This window comes from Manacus candei, unplaced genomic scaffold, assembly GCF_025592945.1.
Source record: "Manacus candei isolate 608988 ecotype Guabito, Panama unplaced genomic scaffold, ASM2559294v1 h1tg000045l, whole genome shotgun sequence".
Lineage (NCBI taxonomy): Eukaryota > Metazoa > Chordata > Aves > Passeriformes > Pipridae > Manacus > Manacus candei.
In genome coordinates, this window is record NW_026138093.1 from 6,852,421 (window position 1) to 6,876,106 (window position 23,686).

A 23,686-nucleotide genomic window follows, 5' to 3' on the forward strand; every position below is an offset into this window, starting at 1 on the left:
CCTGTGGGAGGGAATAGAGGATGTTCTGTGCCCAGACTTTATCAAGGCCCTTGACATGGTCTCCTATGGTCTCCTTATGGCCAGATTGTTGAGCTGGACTGAAGAAATGGAAGATGTGGTGGTGAGAATTTGGTTGAATGAAGAGTGTCAAATCAAATCCATGGTACAAAGTCCTCTTGGCAGCAACTTCCTTATGAAATCTCTCAGTGATCAGCTCTTGAACACCACTAGAGAACATCTTTATTATCTCTCTGTACAATGGGACAAAATGTATTTTCAAATCCTTTGTGGATGATGCCAAATTTCAGGGAGCCCTTGAAATGGTTTAAAGACACATATTGGGGTGGGAACTCCAATCAAATGAACTCACTCCCGTTTTATTCCCCACCAATACAGGGAGACAAAATACAAGGAGGCATAAGTAAAAAAATAAGAGTTTACTGACAAGAAATATAGTAGCAAAAACAGCAATACCAACAGAACTATTCAAAGCAACAGCAGAGAGAGAAACTGCCTCCTCTCTCCCCCCTGCCCCAACTTCCTTTTGTAAACAGATGAAACCAGGGATCAACACGTGCCTCCCTTTCCCCTTTTCCTCCTGAATGAACAAAGAACAAAAATTAAACCAGAGGAGAGAGGGGGCAAAGCAAAATGTGGGAAACTCTCTGGTCTGAGATCAGTTGTGCTGCCCAAGAACACGCTGACCCCAGAGGTGTCCAAGCGGGGCAGAGCCGGCGACTCCGGTCCGTGCGGCGGCGGGGGGGAGGCAGCGGCTCTGCTTGATTCCATGGAGTTCTGGGGAGGCACAGTCGCCCCTTGGTTCCCTGAAGGTCTGAGATGTCTCAGAGTTCCTTTTGTTCCAGAGACCCCACATGTCACAATGGTCCCTTGGTTCCATGAGATTCCACAGTGTCCCTGCATTCCTTTGGTTCCAGGAGGCCCTGCAGTGTCACGGTGCCACTTGATTCCGTGAGATTACAAAGAATCAGAATGGTTCCTTGATTTAAGGCCAACTGCACATGGGGCTGCTTTAGGGGGAGTGTGGGCACCCAGACAAGGGAGTTGTCAGCCCCTGGACTCAGCCCTGGGGTCACCACATCTGGACTGGTCTGTCTGTCTGTGAGGTTCCCCATTCTGAAGGAATAAGGAAGAACTGGAGAGGGTCTAGAGCAGAACTGACAGGATGGAGCTTTTCTCTGTATTGGAAATAGAATAAAATCTCCACAAAGAGTAGCATTGAAGGTTGGGACTGAAGGTGAGGAACAAGAAATATCACTCAATGGGGACCCTTGTGCTGCAAGAGGTCACCCAGAGGGAGTCAGGATCAGCCCATGGCTTTGTGTTTTAGGGAACAGCCAGAGCTGGTGCAGAGACATCAGGGAGGGTCTAGAAATGCTGCTGGGAAGGGGTGGGAAAGCAGGAGGGGTGTGTGCAGCCTGCAAGGCCAGAGCAGCAGCAGGGCCAGGGCAGGACAGCCTGCAGGAGAGATGGCCAAGGGCTCTGGCAGGGCTGCAAGGCCCAAAGGCACCCAGGCCTTTGTCCCCTTGCCTCTGGCAGCTGCCTCTGCCACTCAGGCCACCACAAGCAACTTGCCTGGCAGGTTCTGCACTTGGTTTCTGCCTCGCCCCTCCCTCAGGAGCCTGGCAGGGGTTGCCCAGGTTTGGGCCTTTGTTGTTCCTCCCCCTGCCATCCCAGTGCCCCCCAAACAGCCCTGAGCCAGCCGGGAGGGACAGGATCTGCTGGGCCAGGGCCTGGGGCTCAGGCCTTGGCCTTTGTGCTCCACAAAACCAAGGCAGGCTTTGCTCAGCATTGCAGGGGCCTGCCCAGAGCCTTTGTCTGCCTGCACTCCTGGCCTCCAAGGAGCTGCTCCAAGGAGTCCCTGGGGAGGCTTTGGCAGTGCCTGCCCTCAGTGGGGCCCAACAATGCTTCAAGGCACTTGGACTTTGGCTTCTGACTTCTTCAGCAGCTGCTTCAATCTTCTCTCAGTACCTCAGGATCATGGGCTGGGCTGCAAACACACCGTGGGGCTCATTAAAATCCAGAAATCCCTCAGGATCTCTTTGTCTTCCTTTAATTGTCTTCAAGGCAATTTCAAAACAAGTCTTCAAAGTTTGTATTTTTTTTTTTTAGTTCAATGATGGCTATTTTTTAGTTCAGAGAAGAGGAGATAGAGGTGTTCTCCAAGTGATCTTGATGCTGAGTGTCTCTTTAGGAGATCTACACTGACCCTGGATGATCAACCTTGCTCCTCACCCCCCAACCTCTGACATGGCTCATCTTGGACTGACAGCTGATTCAACTCCAAACACACTGTGAGACCCATTAAAACACTGAAAAACAAATTATTTCCCTTCTGTTCATTGTCTTCAAGAGTTCTACAGCTAATTGTAGTTGTTTTGTAGTTTAGCTAAGGAGGAAGATTTTAAAGTGGAAGTCACGAAAAATATAGATTTTTTGATGAAAGAGAATGATTTACACAGAACCTTGGGATGCAAGAGGGTCAGGGCACAAAGGATTTGGATCCAAAGATAAGGGGGCAAAAGACATTAGTATCACAATCATTGACCAAGTTAACAACTATCAAGTGGTTCAATAGCATTTGCTACAATTTTAACAGTGACTGAATTACAGATTCACAATAACAACATTCATCATCATCATGGCTGGGCTTTGCGAACGAAGATTTGGGAAGGCTCTATCCACATTTGTTACAGGCACACTGGTGGCTAATGAGGCCAATACGAGATAGACATAACGGACTGCAAAAGGCACAGCAGAAAGACTCCTTAGATGGTATATTCTGCAAGACACGGTTCTTTCTGTGTTGCCTTTTCTCCTCAAGAGTGATCCTGCGTGTGTTCTCAAAGGACACAGCTGCGTTACAGATGGTGTGTCTCCAGGCCTCCTGATTGGAGGCCAGAGTAGACCAGTGATGATGATCAATATGGCCAAGGCTGAGATGTTGTTTCAGGGAGTCCTTGTATCTTCTCTTTGGGGCTCCTCTCTTGCAACAGCCGGTGGCAAGTTCACCATAGAGCAAGATCTTAGGGAGGCGGTGGTTGGTCCTTCATCCTGGAGACGTGCCCTGCCCAGCACAGCTGTGTTCTCAGCAAGATGGTCTCAATGCTTGTGACTGCTGCTTGTTCTAGAACAGATGTGTTGGTCACATAATCTGACCAGTGGATGTTTAGGATTGTGCAGAGGCAGCGCTGATGGAAGCGTTCGAGGAGTCGCAGGTGGTGGCGGTAGATGACCCATGATTCGGAACCATACAAGAGAGCAGACAGCACTGTGGCTCTGTAAACACTGATCTTTGTACTTTTCTTCGAGTGTTTATTACACCATACTCTTTTGTGGAGTTTTCCAAAAGCTCTCTATGCCTTTGCTAACCTGTTGTCTATCTCCCCGTCAATCTTACCGTCTGTGGAGATGAGGCTCCCTAGGTAATTAAACTGTTGGACTGATTTGAGCTCTGATTGGCCAACGGTGATGTGGGGATGATGGGGGACTTCCTGAAGTGCAGGTTGATGGAGAACCTCTGTCTTCTTTAAGCTGACTTCCAGCCCAAAGAGCTCAGCAGCCTCTGCAAAGCAGGATGTTAAACGCTGCAGAGCTGCTTCTGTGTGAGCAACAAGGGCGGCGTCATCAGCATAAAGCAGCTCCTGGACAAGATGGTTTAAGGTCTTGGTGTGGGCCTTCAGTCGCCTTAGGTTGAAAAGGCTTCCATCAGTACAGTATCGAATGTAGATACCATCCTGATCATCGAGGTCTGCCATGGCCCTTTGGAGCATCCTGCTAAAAAAGGGTAGGAGCGAGAACGCAGCCTTGTTTCACACCATTCTTAATTAAAAAGGGCTCAGAAAGTGTGTTGCCATATCTGACTTGGTCATGCTGATCCTCATGGAGTGAGATGATCATTTTAAGGAACTTGGGGGGACAACCTAAATGTTCCAAAATCTGCCACAGACCTTTTCTGCTCACAGTATCAAAAGCCTTGGTGAGGTCGACAAAGGTTACATAGAGACCTTTGTTCTGTTCCCTACACTTCTCTTGCAGTTGTCTGAGAACAAACACCATGTCTGTGGTACTTCTGTTGGCTCTGAAACCACACTGACTTTCAGGTAGAATTCCTTCCGCTATTAGTGGGTATTAGTCTGTTCAAAAGTATTCTTGCCCGGATTTTGCCAGCAATGGAGAGCAGAGTAATACCTCAGTAGTTTGAGCAATCAGATTTAACTCCTTTCTTCTTATACAAAGTGATGATGACTGCATCAAGAAGGTCTGATGGTACTTCGCCGAGTTCCCAACAGCGCACCACGAACTCATGCAATTGTTTAGCATAATTCAACATTAAAAACAGCACCTTGGCACCAGCAGTAACTCACCACAGAGAGCTTGCACTGTTTGCATTCTCTGACCATTGTTTAGGTACTCTCAGAGCAGAGTATCCTGCCAGAAACAGCCCCTTGATTCCATGAGTTAGAAAAAACTCTCAGGGTTCCTTTTGTTCCATGGGGCCCTGCAGTGTCACAATGGCCCCTTGATTCCAGGATGTTCCAAAACATCCCAGGGTTCCCTTGGCTCCAAGAGGCTCCCCAGTGTCCCCCCGGCCCCTGGATTCCAGCAGGCCCTGCAGTGTCCCAATGGCCACTGGGTTCCAGGAGCCACAGCGGCTGCCGCCGGCGTCTGTGCCCGGAGCCGCCGCTCCCACGGGGCTGCCGCACTCACCGCCGGGGTTGCCACTCGCGCAGCCGCCGCTCTGCCCCGGCTGCACCGGGACCCGGCACCGCCTCGGGCCTGCGCTGCCGCCTCAGCGGCCACAGGGACACAGCCATGGGGGACCTTTACTCTGACACTGATGGACCTGGCTTTGTTCTGCTTGGGGCTGGGCTTTGGGAAAATTGCTGTTCATTTTCATGCTCCGCTGGAACAGCTCCCTGAATTCCAAAGGTTTCCTAATCCAGGGGAGGGGTTTCTATGGCATCGGAGGTGCCGCCCCTCGGGACACATTGTCAATGAACCATCCAGCTGACTGGGATGGGTGTAAGAGCTGGGGAACACAGGATAATCAGTCATCCCCTGAAAACCTTGGAACATTCCCTACCTGAATCATAACCCAAATGGAACAGTTTGGATGCAATTCCCAAATAGTTTGGAAACTCCAGTCATTCCTGACACCAGGATGGAAATTCAGCAGATAACTAAAGCCAGTCCCCTTGTGAGCCCACAACCAGCGGGGCTGATGGAGGCCCTAGCAGCTCCCCAGCACCTCCCTCTCAGTGGGACACCTCTGGCAGCCTCTCCCAGCTCGGGAACCCTCCAGTTTGCAACACTCCAAAGACCCTCCCTGATGCCCAGGACAATTCTGATCCCCCTCAACAAACACTTCTCCAGCTGTGACCCTTGTCTGTTGGCAAACACAAAGGGATTTGGGGGAGTGTTTCCCTGACAACAAAGAGAATTTGGGAGAGAGGGAGCTTTCCACAGCCAGCTTTTGATGTGTCCACACATCTCTGCCTGGGTGTGGGTGTGAATTGACAGTGGTGGGAATGTTGTTCTTGTGAATCTATAATTCAGTCACTGTTAAAATTGCACCAAATGCTATTGAATCACTTGATAATTGTTTGATTGGTCAATGATGAGTGATACTAATGTCTTTTCCCCCCTTGTCTTTGAATCCAAATCCTTTGCACACTGACCCTCTTACATCCCAAGGTTCTGTGTAAATCATTCCACTTCATCAAAAAATATATTTTTCATGACTTCCACTTTAAAATCTTCCTCCTTAGCTAAACTACAAAACAACTCCAATTAGCTGTAGAACTCTTGAAGACTTGAAGACAATTAAAGGAAGGAAATAATTTGTTTCTCAGTGTTTTAATGGGTCCCACAGTGTGTTTGGAGCTGCATCAGCTGTCAGTCCAAGATGGGCCATGTCAGAACTGGTGAGGTTGGGGGGTGAGGAGCAAGGTTGATCATACAGGGTCAGTGTGGATCTCCTGAGGAGGCACTCAGCATCAAGATCACTTGGAGAACACCTCTATCACCTCTCCTCTGAACTAAAAAATATCCATAATTGAATTAAAACAAAAAAATTACAAACTTCAAAGACTTGTTTTGAAATTGCCTTGAAGACAATTAAAGGAAGACAAAGAGATCCTGAGGGCTTTCTGCATTTTAATGAGCCCCACGGTGTGTTTGCAACCCAGCCCATGATCCTGAGGTACTGAGAGAAGATTGAAGCAGCTGCTGAAGAAGTCAGAAGCCAAACTGCAAGTGCCTTGAAGCATTGCTGGGCCCCAGTGAGGGCAGGCACTGCCAAAGCCTCCCCAGGGACTCCTTGGAGCAGCTCCTTGGAGGCCAGGAGTGCAGGCAGACAAAGGCTCTGGGCAGGCCCCTGCAATGCTGAGCAAAGCCTGCCTTGGTTTTGTGGAGCACAAAGGCCAAGGCCTGAGCCCCAGGCCCTGGCCCAGCAGATCCTGTCCCTCCCGGCTGGCTCAGGGCTGTTTGGGGGGCACTGGGATGGCAGGGGGAGGAACAACAAAGGCCCAAACCTGGGCAACCCCTGCCAGGCTCCTGAGGGAGGGGCGAGGCAGAACCCAAGTGCAGAACCTGCCAGGCAAGTTGCTTGTGGTGGCCTGAGTGGCAGAGGCAGCTGCCAGAGGCAAGGGGACAAAGGCCTGGGTGCCTTTGGGCCTTGCAGCCCTGCCAGAGCCCTTGGCCATCTCTCCTGCAGGTTGTCCTGCCCTGGCCCTGCTGCTGCTCTGGCCTTGCAGGCTGCACACACCCCTCCTGCTTTCCCACCCCCTCCCAGCAGCATTTCTAGACCCTCCCTGATGTCTCTGCACCAGCTCTGGCTGTTCCCTGGAACACAAAGCCATGGGCTGATCCTGACTCCCTCTGGGTGACCTCTTGCAGCACAAGGGTCCCCGCTGAGTGACAGTTCTTTTTCCTCACCTTCAGTCTGAACCTTCCATGCTACTCTTTGTGGAGATTTCATTCTATTTCCAATATGGATATGAGCTCCATCCTGTCAGATCTCCTCTAGACCCTCTCCAGTTCTTCCTCATTCCTCCAGAGTGGGGAACCTCACAGACAGACAGACCAGTCCAGATGTGGTGACCCCAGGGCTGAGTCCAAGGGGGTGACAACTCCCTTGTCTGGGTGCCCACACTCCCCCCAAGGCAGCCCCATGTGCAGTTGGCCTTAAATCAAGGGACCATTCTGATTCTTTGTAAGGTCACGGAATCAAGTGGCACCGTGACACTGCAGGGCCTCCTGGAACCAAAGGAATGCAGGGACACTGTGGAATCTCATGGAACCAAGGGACCATTGTGTCATGTGGGGTCTCTGGAACAAAAGGAACTCTGAGACATCTCAGACCTTCAGGGAACCAAGGGGCGACTGTGCCTCCCCAGAACTCCATGGAATCAAGCAGAGCCGCTGCCTCCCCCCCGCCGCCGCACGGACCGGAGTCGCCGGCTCTGCCCCGCTTGGACACCTCTGGAGTCAGCGTGTTCTTGGGCAGCACAACTGATCTCAGACCAGAGAGTTTCCCAGACTTTGCTTTGCCCCCTCTTTCCCCTGGTTTTGTTTTTTGTTCTTTGTTCATTCAGGGGGAAAAAGGGGAAGGGAGGCACGTGTAATCCCTGTTTTTATCTGTTTACAAAAGGGACTTGGGGCAGGGGGAGAGAGAGGAGGCAGTTTCTCTCTCTGCTATTGCTTAGAACTGTTCTGTTGGTATTGCTGGTTTTGCTGCTATATTTCTTGTCAGTAAACTCTTATTTTTTTTTACTTATACCTCCTTGTATTTTGTCTCCCTGTAGTGGTGGGGAATAAAAGGGGACTGAGTTCATTTGATTGGAGTTCCTGCCCCAATATGTGTCTTTAAACCAGGACAGGTTGCTTAAGGGCTCCCTGAAATTTGGCATCATCCACAAAGGACTTGAAAATCCGTTTTGTCCCATTGTACAGAGAGATAATAAAGATGTTCTATAGTGGTGTTCATGGGCTGGTCACTGAGGTATTTCATCAGGAAGTTGCTGCCAAGAGGACTTGGTAACATGGATTTTGACACTCTTCATTCAGCCAACTTCCCACCCACCCACCACATCTTCCACTTCTTCAGTCCAGCTCTCACCAGTCTGTCCATAAGGAGACCACAGGACACCATGTCAAGGGCCTTGATAAAGTCTGGGCACACAACATCCTCTTCTGTTCCCTCCCACAGGGGTTCTGCAATCCCTGCCTTGTCCTTACCCATGCCTGGGAATGGCTGCAGGAGGACTTGCCCTATCCCCTTCCCTGCTGAGCCTGAGCAGCCTGGAAGTCTCCCAACCCTCCTTGCTGCCCTGTTTGCAGACTGGTTCCATGTCTGCCTTTGCCAAGGCCCCAGGAAGCTCTGGGATGGCTCTGGCCTTTCCAAGGGTTTGGGAGAGGTCTCCCAGTGACACTGCCCAGCCTTCTCAATATCCCTGACACCAAAACCTTTTCCATAGCCCACACTTCCAGAGGAGTGCCCAGGACACAACACAGGTTGTCCTGGTGGTTCTGGAGAATGAGAAGGGATTTCTTCCTCGAGGCCAACCCCTCCAATTGGATTTGAGTGCAGCTGAAAGGTTTCCTCAGCATTTTCCCCAATGCCTCCCTGCCCTGAAGGTTTCTGGCCATCAGGCTGGAGCTGAGGGGGTTGGGCAGGTGCCTGAGGAGGGGGTAGAACAAGGGCTGTGTCCAACTGTGCCAGGAGGGCTGTGCTGGGCAAGGATGAGGAGGCTGCAGAAAACAGTGGCACTGGGGAGGGGAGAGGAGCAGCTGGAGAGACCTTGTGCCTGCCCACGCTGGGCAGGAGCTGCCCCAGGATGGCAGCTCTGAAGCACTCAAAGGGTGTCCCTGTGAACAGGAGGGGAAGACTGGATCTAAAATTGAAACCTGGAAAGCAGAGAGCAGGAGTGTCATGGTGACTTTGCAGGAGAGTTCCAGCCCTGGAGCAAGGTCACAGAAGCAGTGACCCAGTCCATGCACTGCCCTCAGAAGATCCCACAGCATCTTGGACATGCTGTAAGGGAGCCCAGCTCTACTTCACAAGTTCCCAGGGCCTGTCCCTGCCTGTGCTCCAAGGGCTTCCACCCCCCAGGACTGTGCTCAGAGAGCACTCAGGCCTTACAGCGAGAAAGGGGTTCAGGAGGACAGTGTGGAAGTGGCAAGAGAGCAGCTCTGCAAAGACCAAGCCCTGCTGCTCCCTGGCAGTGCTGCTGGGCTGGGATTATTGTCCCCTTCCTGTTTGCAAATACACCCTGTCCTGCAGTGTGCTGTCCTTTAGGAACAGCTAAGAAGTAGGGTCTTGGACAAAGAAGGCACTGCAGGGTCCTTTATTTTGTTGAAATACTTAAAGAGAATAGTTCATCATTTTTACATGTCTGGGTCAAATTCAATGTGTAGACACTAAATTAGAAGACAGATGCATAATAATATTTAATTGCAGAGAAAATTATTACAAGGAAAACCCCATGACCTCCTCGAAAAACCTGAGCAGGAAGGTTGGTCCATGAAGGAGTCCCATTCTGAATGCTACACACCAGAAAACAGGCACTTTATTGCTCTTGAAAAGCATCCAGTCATCATTTTTCTCAGGGCATCTTTGAGCTCCTGGTTCCTCAGGCTGTAAATGAAGGGGTTTAGTGCTGGAGGCACCACTGAGTACAGAACTGATAGTGCCAGATCCAGGGATGGGGAGGAGATGGAGGGGGGCTTCAGGTAGGCAAATATGGCAGTGCTGATGAACAGGGAGACCACGATCAGGTGAGGGAGGCACGTGGAAAAGGCTTTGTGCTGTCCCTGCTCAGAGGGGATCCTCAGCACAGCCTTGAAGATCTGCACATAGGAGAAAACAATGAAAATGAAACAACCAAACACTAAACAGACACCAACCACAATGAGCCCAATTTCCCTGAGGTAGCCTGAGTGTGAGCAAGAGAGCTTGAGGATGTGTGGGAGTTCACAGAAGAACTGGCCCAGGGCATTGCCCTGGCACAGGGGCAGGGAAAATGTATTGGCTGTGTGCAGCAGAGAATAGAGAAAGCCAGTGGCCCAGGCAGCTGCTGCCATGTGGGCACAAGCTCTGCTGCCCAGGAGGGTCCCGTAGTGCAGGGGTTTGCAGATGGCAACGTAGCGGTCGTAGCACATGATGGTGAGGAGGGAAAATTCTGCTGACATGAAGAACAGAAAGAAAAAGGCCTGTGCAGCACATCCTGTGTAGGAGATGGTTGTGGTGTCCCAGAGGGAATTGTGCATGGCTTTGGGGACAGTGGTGCAGATGCAGCCCAGGTCTGTGAGGGACAGGTTGAGCAGGAAGAAGCCCATGGGGGTGTGCAGGTGGTGGTCACAGGCTATGGCACTGAGGATGAGGCCGTTGGCCAGGAGGGCAGCCAGGGAGATGGCCAGGAAGAGCCAGAAGTGCAGGAGCTGCAGCTCCCTCCTGTCTGCAAATGCCAGGAGGAGGAACTGGGTGAGGGAGCTGCTGTTGGACATCCGCTGCCTCTAAACATGGGGCACTGTTCAAATAGAAATAACAGTGAATATTCTGAGAAAAATCAAAGCTGCTTTCCCACATCCCTCTCACTGCTCCACTGGTTTTCCTCTTCCAGGAGCCTCTCCTTCAGCTCCATGGCTGGAGCCCTGCTTCAGGCTCACTACATCTTCCATGAGGAGCAGACCCTCTGCCATTCCCATTTTCGTCTGAAAACCCACCAGACACTGTTGAGAGCAGAGGGATCCATCCCAGACCCCTCAGTGTCTCAACCTATCTCAAGGGCTCAGCACCCCACTTGGAGCCAAGGACACCTGTGGCTCATCTCCCCAACCCAACAGCATCTCCTGGCACAGGCACAGCATCTCTGCCCCTCTCCACTGGGGCTTTCAGAGAACACAGCTGTGCTGGGAGGATGATTTGCATTCTCCAGGGCAGCTCCCAGCTTGGAAGGACACCTCAGGAAAGAGCCAAGTGTCCTAATGACGGGGTCTGATTGAGGGGAAAAGAGCTCCTTAACCAGACCCCCAGACTTCACTGCCCACACCCCACAGGGCAGAGGACAAGTGGAATGTCTCATTCCCAGGGACACTCCTGCCATATGGGAATCCCAGGATCAGTGTTGGACTGTGTAGCTTGAACTCCCCTCCCCAGTGAGCCTGACTGAGAGAAGGAGGGAACAACCTCAGGACCAGGGGCAAACTGAGAACCAAGGAAATGCACAGGGAGGGTCCAGCTGGGAGAGGCCAGGGCAGAGCCCACTGGGCACTCAGGGCAGCGTCACCCTGAGCCAGCTGTGCCACCTCCCAGACACCAACAGTGCCAGCAAGTTGTTCTCAACTCTGGGCAGTTTCTCAGAGTTCTCTCTGCAACTCAAACCACCAGGCATGTGTCTTGAGAGCTTGAGAGAAATCCCTCCTTGGACCTTCCCCTAGAAGTAACCCCTGGAAAATATCCTGGGGTGCTCTGGTTCTGTGAGTAGCCCTGACCCATGAAACTCTCACTTGATAGTAGAAGAAACCTGCCCTGCCCTGCCAGGCTTTGCTCTTTCCACCCCCAGCCTCTGCCCAGCCCTGAGGGAGCTCCCCAGCCCGGCTGAGAGCTGCCCCTGGCAGTGGCAGAGCTCCTGCCCTGGCACAGCCCTGGGCTGCAGGACCCTGCTCTGCAGGACAGCTTGGGGCAGCCTGGGTGGCACAGCCCGGCTTCACAACCCCTCATCCATCCCTGGGAGAAGGGAACCCTGCTGGGATGTGCCTGGGATGGTGCAGCAGGGAGTGGGATGTGCCAGCATTAGGAGATCTTTGCACCAACTGCAGACACATTGCCCTTCATGCTGACTCACCGTGTGGGAGCCTGGAAAGATTCCTCCTCCAGTGGATCTTCCTCTCGACTTCCCTCCCAGCCCAGGCTGTGTGTAACCTCTCTCTGCCTTGCTTTTGTGCCCTGGGTGCTGCAGGCAGTGCCCTCAGCCCTGCTGGGCTGTGCAGAGGAGCTGCTCACCAGCAGAGCTGTCTCTTTGAAGCTCTTCTTGCTTGCCAGGAGCTCCCTGTGTGCCAGGAGCCCAGCCCAGCTCAGCAGCACAGCAACAGCCCCAGGCATTTCATGACCCTCGGGGGGTTTGGTGTTGTTTACATGAGACTCAGTCCCTGAGAGTCAGTTCAAACAACTTCTCAAGAAGTCAAAGTGAGATTGAAACACTGAAGTTTCTTGTAGTGCTAATGAGTCTCACTGAGGGACACAACTGAGAACTTGTCCCCAGGTTCCAGTTAGAGCAGAAAACTGCAGACAGTGATGACAAGGATGGACAAGCAAGGCAAAGGTGGCTCTGATGCTGCGAAAACCTGGATGTGTTTCATTAATCCAAAGGGGCAAGCCCCGACCCCCAGCCCCTGGGAAGGCAGATCCTGTCCCTGCCTCATTCCTCAGGGCTCTTCCTGGGGCACTGGGATGTGGGATGTGCAATGCCAAGGGCAGGACCAGGCTGCTGAGCAGGGACAAGGAGGCCATGAGGCCCCAGGGCTGCAAGGGGCACTCCCCTCCTCCTGGCCTCAGGGGCACAGACAGCAGCCATGGCCAAAGACCTGCAGAAGGTGGCTGTGTCAGGGCCTTTCAGCTTCTCCCCATCCCTGTCTCCTCTCCAGCCCAGGCTGTCCTACGGTGTCCATGCCCTGCCCCTTTCCCTGCAGGCTGTCGTCATCCCCCCGGCTGCCCCACCTGGCTGGCACCTTCCTGCACTGACATCTCTGCGTCCTCCCTGGCTCTTCCTGCACACACAAAGCCTTGGGCTCATCCAGACTCCTTCTTTGTGACATATTGCACCACAACACTGACCTCAGAGGGAAAGTTCTGACTTCTTGTCACCAGTCTAGGCCCCCCCAGCTGCCCTTGGTGGCACTAGTTCTTTCTTAGGCTGTTTTCTGAGAGGAAGAAAAGCTCCACCAGCTCTGACACCTCCCTTCTAGACCTCTCAGGCTACTCCTCTACTGTCCTCAATCTTCACACCCCTGACCCCTGAGTAGTAGCCCCCAGGACAGAATTGCACTGTGCAGACTGTGGGAAAGAGCAGACAGCCCCAACAGGAAGCCAGGGCTGGTAAGGCAGGTCTGGGGAACCCATCCAGACAAAGATTCCCACCTGCAGACTGGAAGCACACCGGGCAAAACTCCCACCGTGGCAAGGTGTGGGAAAGGAAGCAAGTCCTTGGAGATGTGCCAGCCCAAGCTGTGGGAACAGCATCTACCCCCCTGAATACCTGGGGTTTGGGCTGTATAAAAGTGATAGCCCAGAAGCACAACTTGGGGACCCTCCACCGAGCAGAGCAGGGTGAAGAAGGACAGGTGGGAGCCTCAGGGATCTCCATGGTGTGATACATTTACTTCATCTCTGTCTCTCTCTCACTGGCTTCCCACCACCCCCTTCTTCTCTCTCTCTTTTTATTTCTTTCTTTCTCTCTCTCTCCTATTTACTGTTAAATCAAAGCTGGACTGCTGCCTTTGGCACATGGTCTCCTTTGCAGCTCAATTTGGGCAGAGGTGTCTCTTCATAATGGGAACCTGAGAGTATCCATGAGGTTTTACAGTGTGGGAATGGCCACTGGATTCCATGAGGTTCCGCAGAGTCACAGGGTCCATTTGGCTTCGTAAGGCTCTGTAGGGTGATAATGGACCCTTGATTCCATGGGTTTGCAAAATGTCTCAGGACTCCTTTGGTTCTAGGAGGCCACACATAAAACAGTGGCCCCTTGGTTCCATGAGATAATACAGTGTCCCAGGAATTCTTTGGTTCCATGAGGCCCTGCACTGTCACAGTGGCCTTTGAGTCCCCGAGGTTCCTCAGTGTCACAATGACCCCTGATTCTATGAGGTCCCGAAATGTCTCAGGGGTTCCTTTACTTCCATGAGGCCCTTCATGGCACAATGAACCCTTGGTTCCATGAGGTTCCACAGTGTCCCAGGATTCCTCTGATTTCATGAAACCTTGGATTTTCACAATGACCCCTTGGTTCCAGGAGGTTCCACAGTGTCCTTGCTGGAACACACAGGGCTGTAATGTTGTCACCCCTGCAGAGCTGCCTCCAGCTCTGGGCTCCAGCACAGGAAGGACATGGACCTGTTGGAGAAAGACCAGAGGGGACCACAAAAGGGATCAGAGGGATGGAGCAGCTCTGCTGTGAGGAAAGGTTGAGAGAATTGGGATTGTTCAGGCTGGAGAAGAGAAGGCTTTGGGGTGACCTAATTGTGGCCTTCCAGTGCCTGAAAGGAGCCAACAAGAAAGATGGAGAGAGACTTTGGAGAAGGGCCTGGAGTGACACGGCAAGGGGAATGGCTTCACACTGAGAAAGGGAAGGGTTAGATGGGATATTAGGAAGAATTTCTGGACTGTGATGGTAGTGAGATCCTGGCACAGGTTGCTCAGAGAAGTTCTGGCTGCCCCATCTCTGGAAGTGTTCACGGCCAGGTTGGATAGGGCTGTGAGCTCTGAGTGTAGTGGAAGGTGTCCCTGCCCATGGCAGGGGGTTGGACTGAGATGCTCTTTAAGGTCCCTTCCAACCCAAACCATTCCATGATTCTGTGACTGGTGGGGGATGTGGTAGTCGGAGCCAACGGGCACAGAGACCCCAAAATGATGGGATTTTCCTTTCTGAATGAAGGAAGGAGGGGGCAGCAGAACTGAAACCTTGGACTGCTGGTGGTCTGACTTCAGCTCTGCAGAGGAATCTGGACAGGTTGGATCAAGAAGGCCAAGTGTCAGGGCCTGCCCTTGGGTCCCAACAACCCCCTGGAACGCTCCAGGCTGGGGGCCGAGGGGCTGGAGAGCTGCTCAGTAGGAAGGGACTTGGGGGTGGGTGGGGGGACTCTCTGCAACGACCTGAAAGGAGGTTTTAGTGGGGTGGGGCTTGGTCTCTTCTGCTAAGCCTTTAGTGACAGGAAGAGAGGAAACGGCCTTAAATGCTTTGGGCAAGGTTCATATTAGATATTCAAAAACCCTTTTTCCACTGAGAGAGTGCTCAGGCATTGGAACAAGTAGCCCAGGGAGGTGGTGGAGTCTCTCGAAACATTCAGGTGGCATCTGGATGTAGCACTTTGGGATGGGGTTTAGGGGTGATTCTGGTGGTGCTGAGTTGACAGTTGGACTAGAAGATCTGGAAGGTCTCTTCCAACCTTGATGATTCTGTGATTCTCTGACCTGTCATCCCTGTTTGCAGGTTTGTGCTCTAACAAGACCCTGTGGGTGTTTTCTCTGTTGGGTCCACAGAGATTGTGTTGTGTGAGCTTTTTTCCTCTACGATCAAAACAAAGAATAATTAATGCTGAATCCAGCAGGTGGCTTTCAAGTACTAACTTGGTCCAGTTTGTCCAACTGTGTCCAAACAGGTGAGGAAAATCTGGAACTTTAGAAGGGTTAGTTTTTTACCTCATTAGCAGGATATCCAGGGGTGCACCAAGTGCCTTCCAGTGAGGAGCACAAGAGACCAGTAGACAGTGACAATCTTGTTCTAATGTTAATGTCACTGGAGCACAGAGTGAGATCACATCTGAGTTATGTTTCTTTAATCAGTGATTGGGAATAAAGAGAAAAAGCCATCTGCTGGATTTAGCAATAATTACTCCTTGTTTTGATCTGAGGGAAAAAGGCTCACACAACACAATCTCTGAATGCTCCTTTGAACTTACCCACAGTGTGTTCACAAACACACAGAGCAAGGCTTTTAGATTTTGCTGCTCCCCTCAGTTCCAGCATAGAAAGAAATGTCTCTGTGCAATAACAGCAATTGCCTTACCATGTTACTGAACTACATTCAGTTTATCTGGTCTCAAACAAATACTCCATATTTTCTCCTTGTTTTATTTTCAAAGGCATGGGTCTGGGTATTTAGGTGACTGCCTTCACTGGTACAGAATAGAAACCGTTCACATGGCTATAAATGAATATTATTCTCTTGACAAAACACCTTTCCCAAAGCCTCTGACAAAAAGAAAGGGAAAAAGAATCAAGAAAGAAAAAGGGAGCCACAGGTACATTGCTTGTCACTCACCAAAATGGGTCTCCTCCCTAAAGATAATTCAGGCACACCCTTCAATCTGGATCTCTCACTATGATCCCAAGCTCTTTTTTAGTGGAAGTTTCTGTAGGGAAGCTGAAGTGCATTCCTGTCTCAGACAGCCAAGGATAAGATGACTGAGGGAATTCAGTTGCTCTCTTTAATAATACAGGATTATTTCCCTTTCATTTGGTGAAGTTAATAATATGACTGGTGGAATGTCAGTAACAATTAAATAATAAACTAGTGCAGCACCAAAGGGAAAACTTACTTTAGTTATGGAGTACTGCCAGCATAAATCTTGAAAATCTTATATATAATATAAGTATTTATATATATAATATATATAAAAAATATATTTAATATAATCTTATATTTACACTGATAAAATACCACATGTACTTCATGGGATACTGCAAGCTTTTTACAATCCTTGTGGCATGTCTTTACAGAGCAAGAGTGAACATTTTGAGATTATACCTTAATAAATGAGTTGCAGTTCTATTGTTTCTCGAATGTTAAGTACCACATCCTAAACACAGGAACACGTTCAAGGTCCATGTCCTATTTTAGACCTTTTCAGCAGCTGTGATATTGTGATAATCACACTTAAAATATTCCTCTAGAAAGAGTAAATTAGCCCTTTTCACTAGAAGTATTCTTATGATCAAAAACAAATCTGAAAGAGAACAAATTCAGATTTCTTTTTTTTGTTTGTTGGTTGTTTTTTTTTCAGCAACGCAATAAATTGCTGTCCCTAACTGGGATGGCTTTTCTACCCAAGAATTAAAAAGAAAACCCCAAAGTTCACTATATTCTGCACTTATATTACCTTTGGGTTTTTTTGGAGGCCTCCTCTATGTAAAAATACCTTCCTTAAAATGTGTTCATGCTTTCTGTAAGAACCAAACCATTCCAGCTGACATACCATTCTATCACCAATACTGCAGGGAAATGTAATATCCCACTAAAGCAGAAGGGAAAGAAGACAACTGAGCATCAGCAGCTCTTCCTAAGCAAGATCAGGGGTTTAGCTCCATCTAACTGAGGGATGAGATGTGCCCCTCAGTGGGTCTTTTCCCACTCCCCCACCAGCCCTTCTACCCGACTGCAAGCTCAAAGTTCTAAAAAGAGAAGAGGAAGCTGGAGCGTCAATATTTCCCCAGTGCAAACCCCAATAATCTTTGCTGGGAGCTGACAGGAATTGCTGTTCCACTGCCCTGGGATATCCTGGCTTGAGGTGAGAGCGCAGCCCTGCCCAGAACCCCCAACCCCTCTGAGAGCTTTTGTAGGGTCTGTTTGTCCATGTCCCTGTGGCAGAGGCTGCCCCGACACCTGCCCTGGAGCTGGCCCAGCTGCTGGACCAAACAAGGCATTGTCCAGCCTGCCTTCCACCAGCCCCGACCGCCCCAGCCCATCTTCCATCGCTCTGCTTCCTTTTCCTGCCCCTGCTCCCCCTCCGCTCCCTTCCCTCGGGCATTTTTATTAGGAATGTTCTTGCTGTTCTCACTGTCCCAGCATGAGCTGATCCCCAGGGGAGCCTGTGGAATGTAACCCCTCAAGCACTAAATTCCTTCCCCTGTGCCAAAGACACGGGTTTGTTGTTGCTGCCCCTCCTGCCGAGCACCAGCTCCATCTCCTGCTCCTGCCCAGCGGCTTTGCAGAAATCCAGGGCTGGGTGTGGATTGAAGGCTGTGGCGAGGGACAGGATAAAGTTGCTTGGCTTCCACCCTTGGTGTCTCAGTGTTTGTGATCTTGGGAATCCTCACAAACCTGGAACAATGGCAGATTATCTGTTGTGGCAGGATATGTACCTGGAGATTGTTTTGATCTGAGTATAAATCTTCCTTGAAAGTACAACTGATAGAAAACAATGTAAAAAAAAAGGGAAATGGAAATAATAAGAAAAAAACATAGTAAAAAAAAAGGAGAGAAAAAAGAGAAAAAAGAGATAAAAAAAAGAGAAAAAAAAGGAAAGAAAAAAAGGAAAAAATGAGAAAAAAAGAAAGAAAAAAAGAGAAAAAAATAAAAAAGAGAGAGAAAAAAGGGGAAGAAAAGAAAAAAGAAAGAAAAAAGAAAGAAAAAAAGAGAAAATAAAAGAAGACAGAAAAACTAAAAACCAAAACGCCCGATCCTCCCCCGCCGCAAAGACTACAACTCCCACAATGCCCCGCGCAGGCGGGGGGCGGGCAGGGGCCGTGGCCGCGCGCTGATTGGCTGCGGGGCGGGTCTGTAAAGGCGGAGGGCGCGCGGAGCGAGCGCCATTTTGGCCTCGTGGTCGGGAGTGAGGAGGACTCGCCTGCGGCCGCTGCACTTCGCTGGGTGAGTTGGCGGGGGGGCGGCGAGAGCGGGGTCTGGGGATCCCCTCGGGGGCTGCGGGGAGCGCGGGTGTGGGTGGAAAGGCTGGAGGGCTCGGGGGGGTTTAGCGGGGGAGTTCGGGGGTTCCCGGGGACGTTTTGAGGGGTCCCTGAAAGGACTCAGGGGGGAGGTTGAAGGTCCCTGAAGAGTGCTGGAGAGCTCTGATGGGAGTTTTGTTTTCTGAGAAGATTTGGGGTGTCCCAGGTGGGCTTTGGGGCTCTCTGGGGAGGTTTGGGGTTCCTGGGAGGCTTTGCGGGGACCTTGAGGCAGTTTTGGGGTCTCTGGGGGGTTTAAGGTGTCCCAGACGGTTTGGAGGGCCCGTGGGGGGGATTAGGGGTCCCTGAATGGGCTTGAGGGGTCTCAGGTGGGTTTTGCTGGTCACTGAGAGGGTTTGGGGGGTGCTGGAGAGGGATGAGATCTCTGAGGGGATTTGAAGGGACCTGGAGAATGTTTTGATGGGTCGAAGGGGGATTTCAGAGGTTTTGAAAGGATTTTACAGGGTCCCCTAAAGCCCAGCAATGGAGTTCAAGGGGTCCCCCAGCCCCCAGGGGAGGGGTCCTAGGGATGCCCCCCAAAATCCAGAGGGGGAGATGTACCACATCCGGGTAAGGGGATCCCAGTGCCCCCAGTATATCCCAGTGACCTCCCAGTTACCCTCAGTATGGCCCAGTAACCCCCTCAGTGACCACCCAGTGTATCCCAGTGACCTCCCACTGCCCCCCAGTATGGCCCAGTGATCCTGCAGTGAGCACCCAGTAACCCCCAGTATGGCCCAGTAACCTGTCAGTGTCCCCCCATGTGTCCTGGTATCCCCCAGTAACTCCCCAGTGCCCCCCAGTGTGCCCCAGTTCCCCCCCAGTCCCTCCCAGTGCCCTCTCAGAGGGCCCCTGAAAGCCTGGTGAGGGGGGGCACGGAGAAGGGGAAGCCTGGACAGTGGGGACCCCTGGGATCCCCTAGGACAACAAAGTGGAGAACCTGGAGAGGGGGAATTTCTGGGAATGCGGCATCCCAAAGGCAAGAATCAGAGGAGAAGGGAGCCTTGGGACCCCCAACACTCCCAGCATCTCTAGGTAGAACCCCCAGCATCCCAGACAGGGGAGACTCTCTGAACCCTAGAGGGGGGAAACCAGAGAAGGGGAAATCTTAGGAGAATTTTTTTTGGCTAATCTTCATATTTTAGAGTATTTTTTAGGTGAATCTCAACTTTTTTCATTTTGGGGGGGCAGGAGTCTTCTCACTATTTCTTATAGGCTTTTGCCTGAATCTTGATGATTTGGGGTTTTCTGGGCTGAGTCTCGGTGGTTTGGAGGTTTTTATGGTCACAGGATGCCCGGTGAGTTCTAGAGATGGACTTGGGCAGGAGGAACCCCCAAGCCAACACGCTCAGCCCTTGTTTTCCCCCCATCAGGATTTGTCCTTCCCAAAGCTTGGGCGGATGGAGGAGGAGGCTGCGAGGAAGAGGAAGATGCCTTGGGCCCCCCAGGCAGGTGAGGAGGAAGTCAGTGTCCCTTTGGGCGGGTGTTGTGCTGGCTCTGTCAGCCCAGCATGGCCCCGGCTGCAGGACAACCCCGCTGGCGCCGCCGTCCTGCCGGGGCCGGAGTTGGGGGGATGTCCTTGGCCTTCCCTGTGGGCCGGAGGCAAATCCCCTGCCTGTCCTTCTTGCTTCCTGCCCCAGGCCCCGAGCTGAGGAGGGAGAGCCCGGAGGACAAATCCCCCCGTGAGACCCTGGTGGGAGAGGCCGTTTTGAAGGGCTCCCCGGCGCAGGAAGGCAGCGGGGAGGAAAAGGGCCGGAGATCCCCCCGCAGGAGGGGCTCCAAAGCCATCCCAGGGTGCTCTGAGGAGGAAAGAGCCAGCCTGCGCCGGGAAGGTGGCCGGAGCTTGGGGGGGAGCTCTGAGCTGGTGGTCCCTGAGCAGCCTCCCAGCAGGGAGAAGCCCTTCAGGTGCTTGGAATGTGGGAAGAGGTTCAGGAAGAGCACAGACCTACTCAGACACCAGCACATCCACACTGGGGAACAGCCTTACACGTGTGGGGAGTGTCTCAAGAGCTTCAACAGGAACTCCCACCTGATCCAACACCGTCGCATCCACACTGGGGAACGGCCGTACAATTGTGGGGAATGTGGGAAGAGCTTCAGGAGCAGCTCCAACCTCCGCACCCACCAGCTCATCCACACCGGGGAACGGCCCTACAAGTGCTTGGAATGTGGGAAGAGGTTTCAGACCAGCTCACGTCTCCTCGTGCACCAGCGGACGCACACGGATGAGAGGCCCTTCCGCTGCACCGACTGCGGGAAGGGTTTCAAACAGAATGGCTACCTCGTCATCCACCGACGCATCCACACCGGAGAGAGGCCCTACAAGTGTGGGGAGTGTGAGAAGAGCTTCACCCAGAGCTCTAACTTGACCAAACACCAACAGACCCACCAGTAAGGGAAGCCCTGTGAGTGCCCCGACTGCGGGAAGAGCTTCGGCCGTAGAATTGACAGGCAAAACAAGGTTTCAAAAGGTCTTCAGGATTTTGAGTATCTGCACTCCAACATCAATTTATTCTTTTGAATATGTGTAAGTTTAACCTCATATTAGTCTGAAAGCCAAATTCACCACTACCCCATTCCCTGATAACCATGGGCTGATTCTGACAAGTGAGGCAGAAATTACCCACTGCCCAGCAAAAACCAGTGGGGCCAGCCAGTGGTCTCTGCCCTGGCAGCCCAGTTTCCCCAGTCTCATCTCAAAATGACCAGTTACACTGAAGCAAAGAGCACTGGAACCAGTGCAACAAGCCCCAGTCTGACTTTCACACCTGCCCACGTGTCCTGTTTTCTGCTGCTCTATAGACTTCCTTGTTTAAAATACAATGGAAAAATAAATAGTTTTTGGGGTTGTTTTGCTTTTGGGCTCGGGTGGTTTTTCCCCCCCACTGTTCTCATTAACCTCATTTCAAATCTATTTTGGTGTTTGAAGATTAATTAAAATTTTGAATGATGTTTTAATGTTAATGCCTTGACCAAAGTATCAAAACATGAAAAATAAAAAAAACAAACCACAAAGCTGTCCATTTTTGTCACAATCAAACACTCAGAAGTACTAACATAAGCACAGTGAAAACCCCATAAATAAGACCATTAAAATAATTTTAATATTTATATATTAATATATTTTTACTAAGCTTAACATAAGGAAATTTAATTCCTGACATCAGCTTTCCCCACCTCTCAAAAAGGTAATTTAGTTACATCTTAGTCACCCTTGAAAGGCTCTTTCCAGTTGGGTTGGCCTCTGCCTTAGACACTCATGAGATCTACCAAAACCAACTTAAGGGCAAATTTCCCTACCAGGTTCAACTGCATTGGTTGTACCAAAATCTTTGCAAGTAACCCCACAACTTTCATCTTAAACTCTTCTCTCAGCCTTGTAAAATAATTAGCAGTAAACAGACCCGATAATGTGTTATAATTAAGGACATGTTCTTGTTATCAAAGTTATTCATACAGCAAAAAGATGCCACAGGAATGGCCAAAATATTAATAGCAACTTCTACACTTTGGAAATCTACATTTGGTTTTTAAAGATTTCACAGTGGTTGTTTCCTTAGGAATTCAGGCACATTTTACTAACAAGTTTCAATAAAGTTACAAAAACATCTTCCTCCACCAAGACACATGCAGTGATCCTAACCTGAGGTAGGCACTGAAAAGCCCAATTTTTTTCTTAGCTGTCACGAGTCTTTCATTCCTTCTGCCACATCAATTAGGCATCAGCCCATTTTTCAAGCTGCTGTTCTCTACCAGCTCCTGCTTTGGTTTCCAAGCCCAGTATTTTGGCCACGATAAAATCAGGGACCTGGGCAGTCATGTCAGAATGACAAAGAGTACTGACCCTCCCTGCCAAGGGAGACAAACCATTCCCAACCTCGACCAAAGATTCAAGGCAGCGATTCTGAAACAGAATGTACAAAGTTTTTCTCTTCAGTTTTTTGCTGCAATTCTCTGTTGCTCTATTAAAAGACCACAGCAGTGAAAGACAAGGCCTGATGGCCAAACCCAGGGCTTCAGCCACTTGAGGTCTATTGAAACCTTCTGTTCCTCAAGTGGGAGACTGAAATCCAGCACAGCTTTCCTTCTGTGCATCTGAGGAGGTACCAAGGGAAGAGGAAAATTTAAAGGATTCATTTTTATGTATTTGAGGCCGTGTTTTAATATAAGTAGATTCTGAGAGAGCACAAAGGAAGCAGTTTGCTCATACATAACTTTTATGGCTGATTTCACACAGTCCAAATTCACAGCGAAAAGGAAGTTCCTGAGTTGTTTCAGGGTTTTCGGTGTTTATACATTTATTTATTTATTTTTTATATGTAAGGTATAGGAATTCGAATTTATATTTGGGTACCATTTTATTCAAACATTTATTTTATTTAAACATTTTTTACGTATTTATATTTTTAATATATTTAAGGCATAGGAATTTGAATTTATATTTGGATAACATTTCAGGATCCACACATTTGGATGCTTTTGCAATTGATTTTTGAAGCAACTTCTTTTGTAGACAACTGTTGCATTAAGTAAATTAAGGCTTTCACATTCAGCCCCTTCCTTTAGGTAAGGATTATAAACCAGAAAAGGAGGGAAGAATTACTTGGTGTGTAACTGAAAGGCCAAAGTCCTACCCAAGAAACCAGATGTGACAACAGCTCATTTACAACCCAGTGAGAAAACAAACAAAAATGCACCCAGAAAGATTCAGGAGTCATGTGAAGATGAATATAAAAATGGAACATGAGTCACATGTTTTAGAGATTCGAGCAGATGATTGGGGGCTAGAAAGGCATCAGTGGATGGCACAGGAAGAGTTTTGAGGAAGAGCTGGAAGGAGAAACCTGGCAAGAAATCTGCTGTTCTACACAGACCTGCAGTGGGAAAAACAGTTTAAGGCTTCTGAAGGAACAAAGTAATAAAACTCACAGAGCCCAGGAGCAGAAGAGATTCAATACTTGCCAAAAAGCATCAAAACTAAGCTCATGGACACGCATTAAAAACTGAATTCCTCCAGTTCATGAATTCCACTTTTTTGCTTCCGGACTGAACTCGGTGATAAAACTGGTCCAAAGTCACAAAATGTGGCAGGGACAACAAAAGGTCAAGACCAAATTCCTTTTAGTTAAAGAAAAACTGGAAAAGATTCTGTTCCTGTATTCATCCAGTGGAGATGAATAATTTTTTAATTATTAATTTTAATTTTAATTTTTCTACTCAAGCCTG

General features: G+C 50.1%; 1 pseudogene; it reads left to right on the forward strand.

Moving 5' to 3' along the window:
• Positions 1–23,686, forward strand: part of LOC127474814 (zinc finger protein 208-like) — a 549,167-nt pseudogene that overhangs the window by 415,278 nt on the left and 110,203 nt on the right.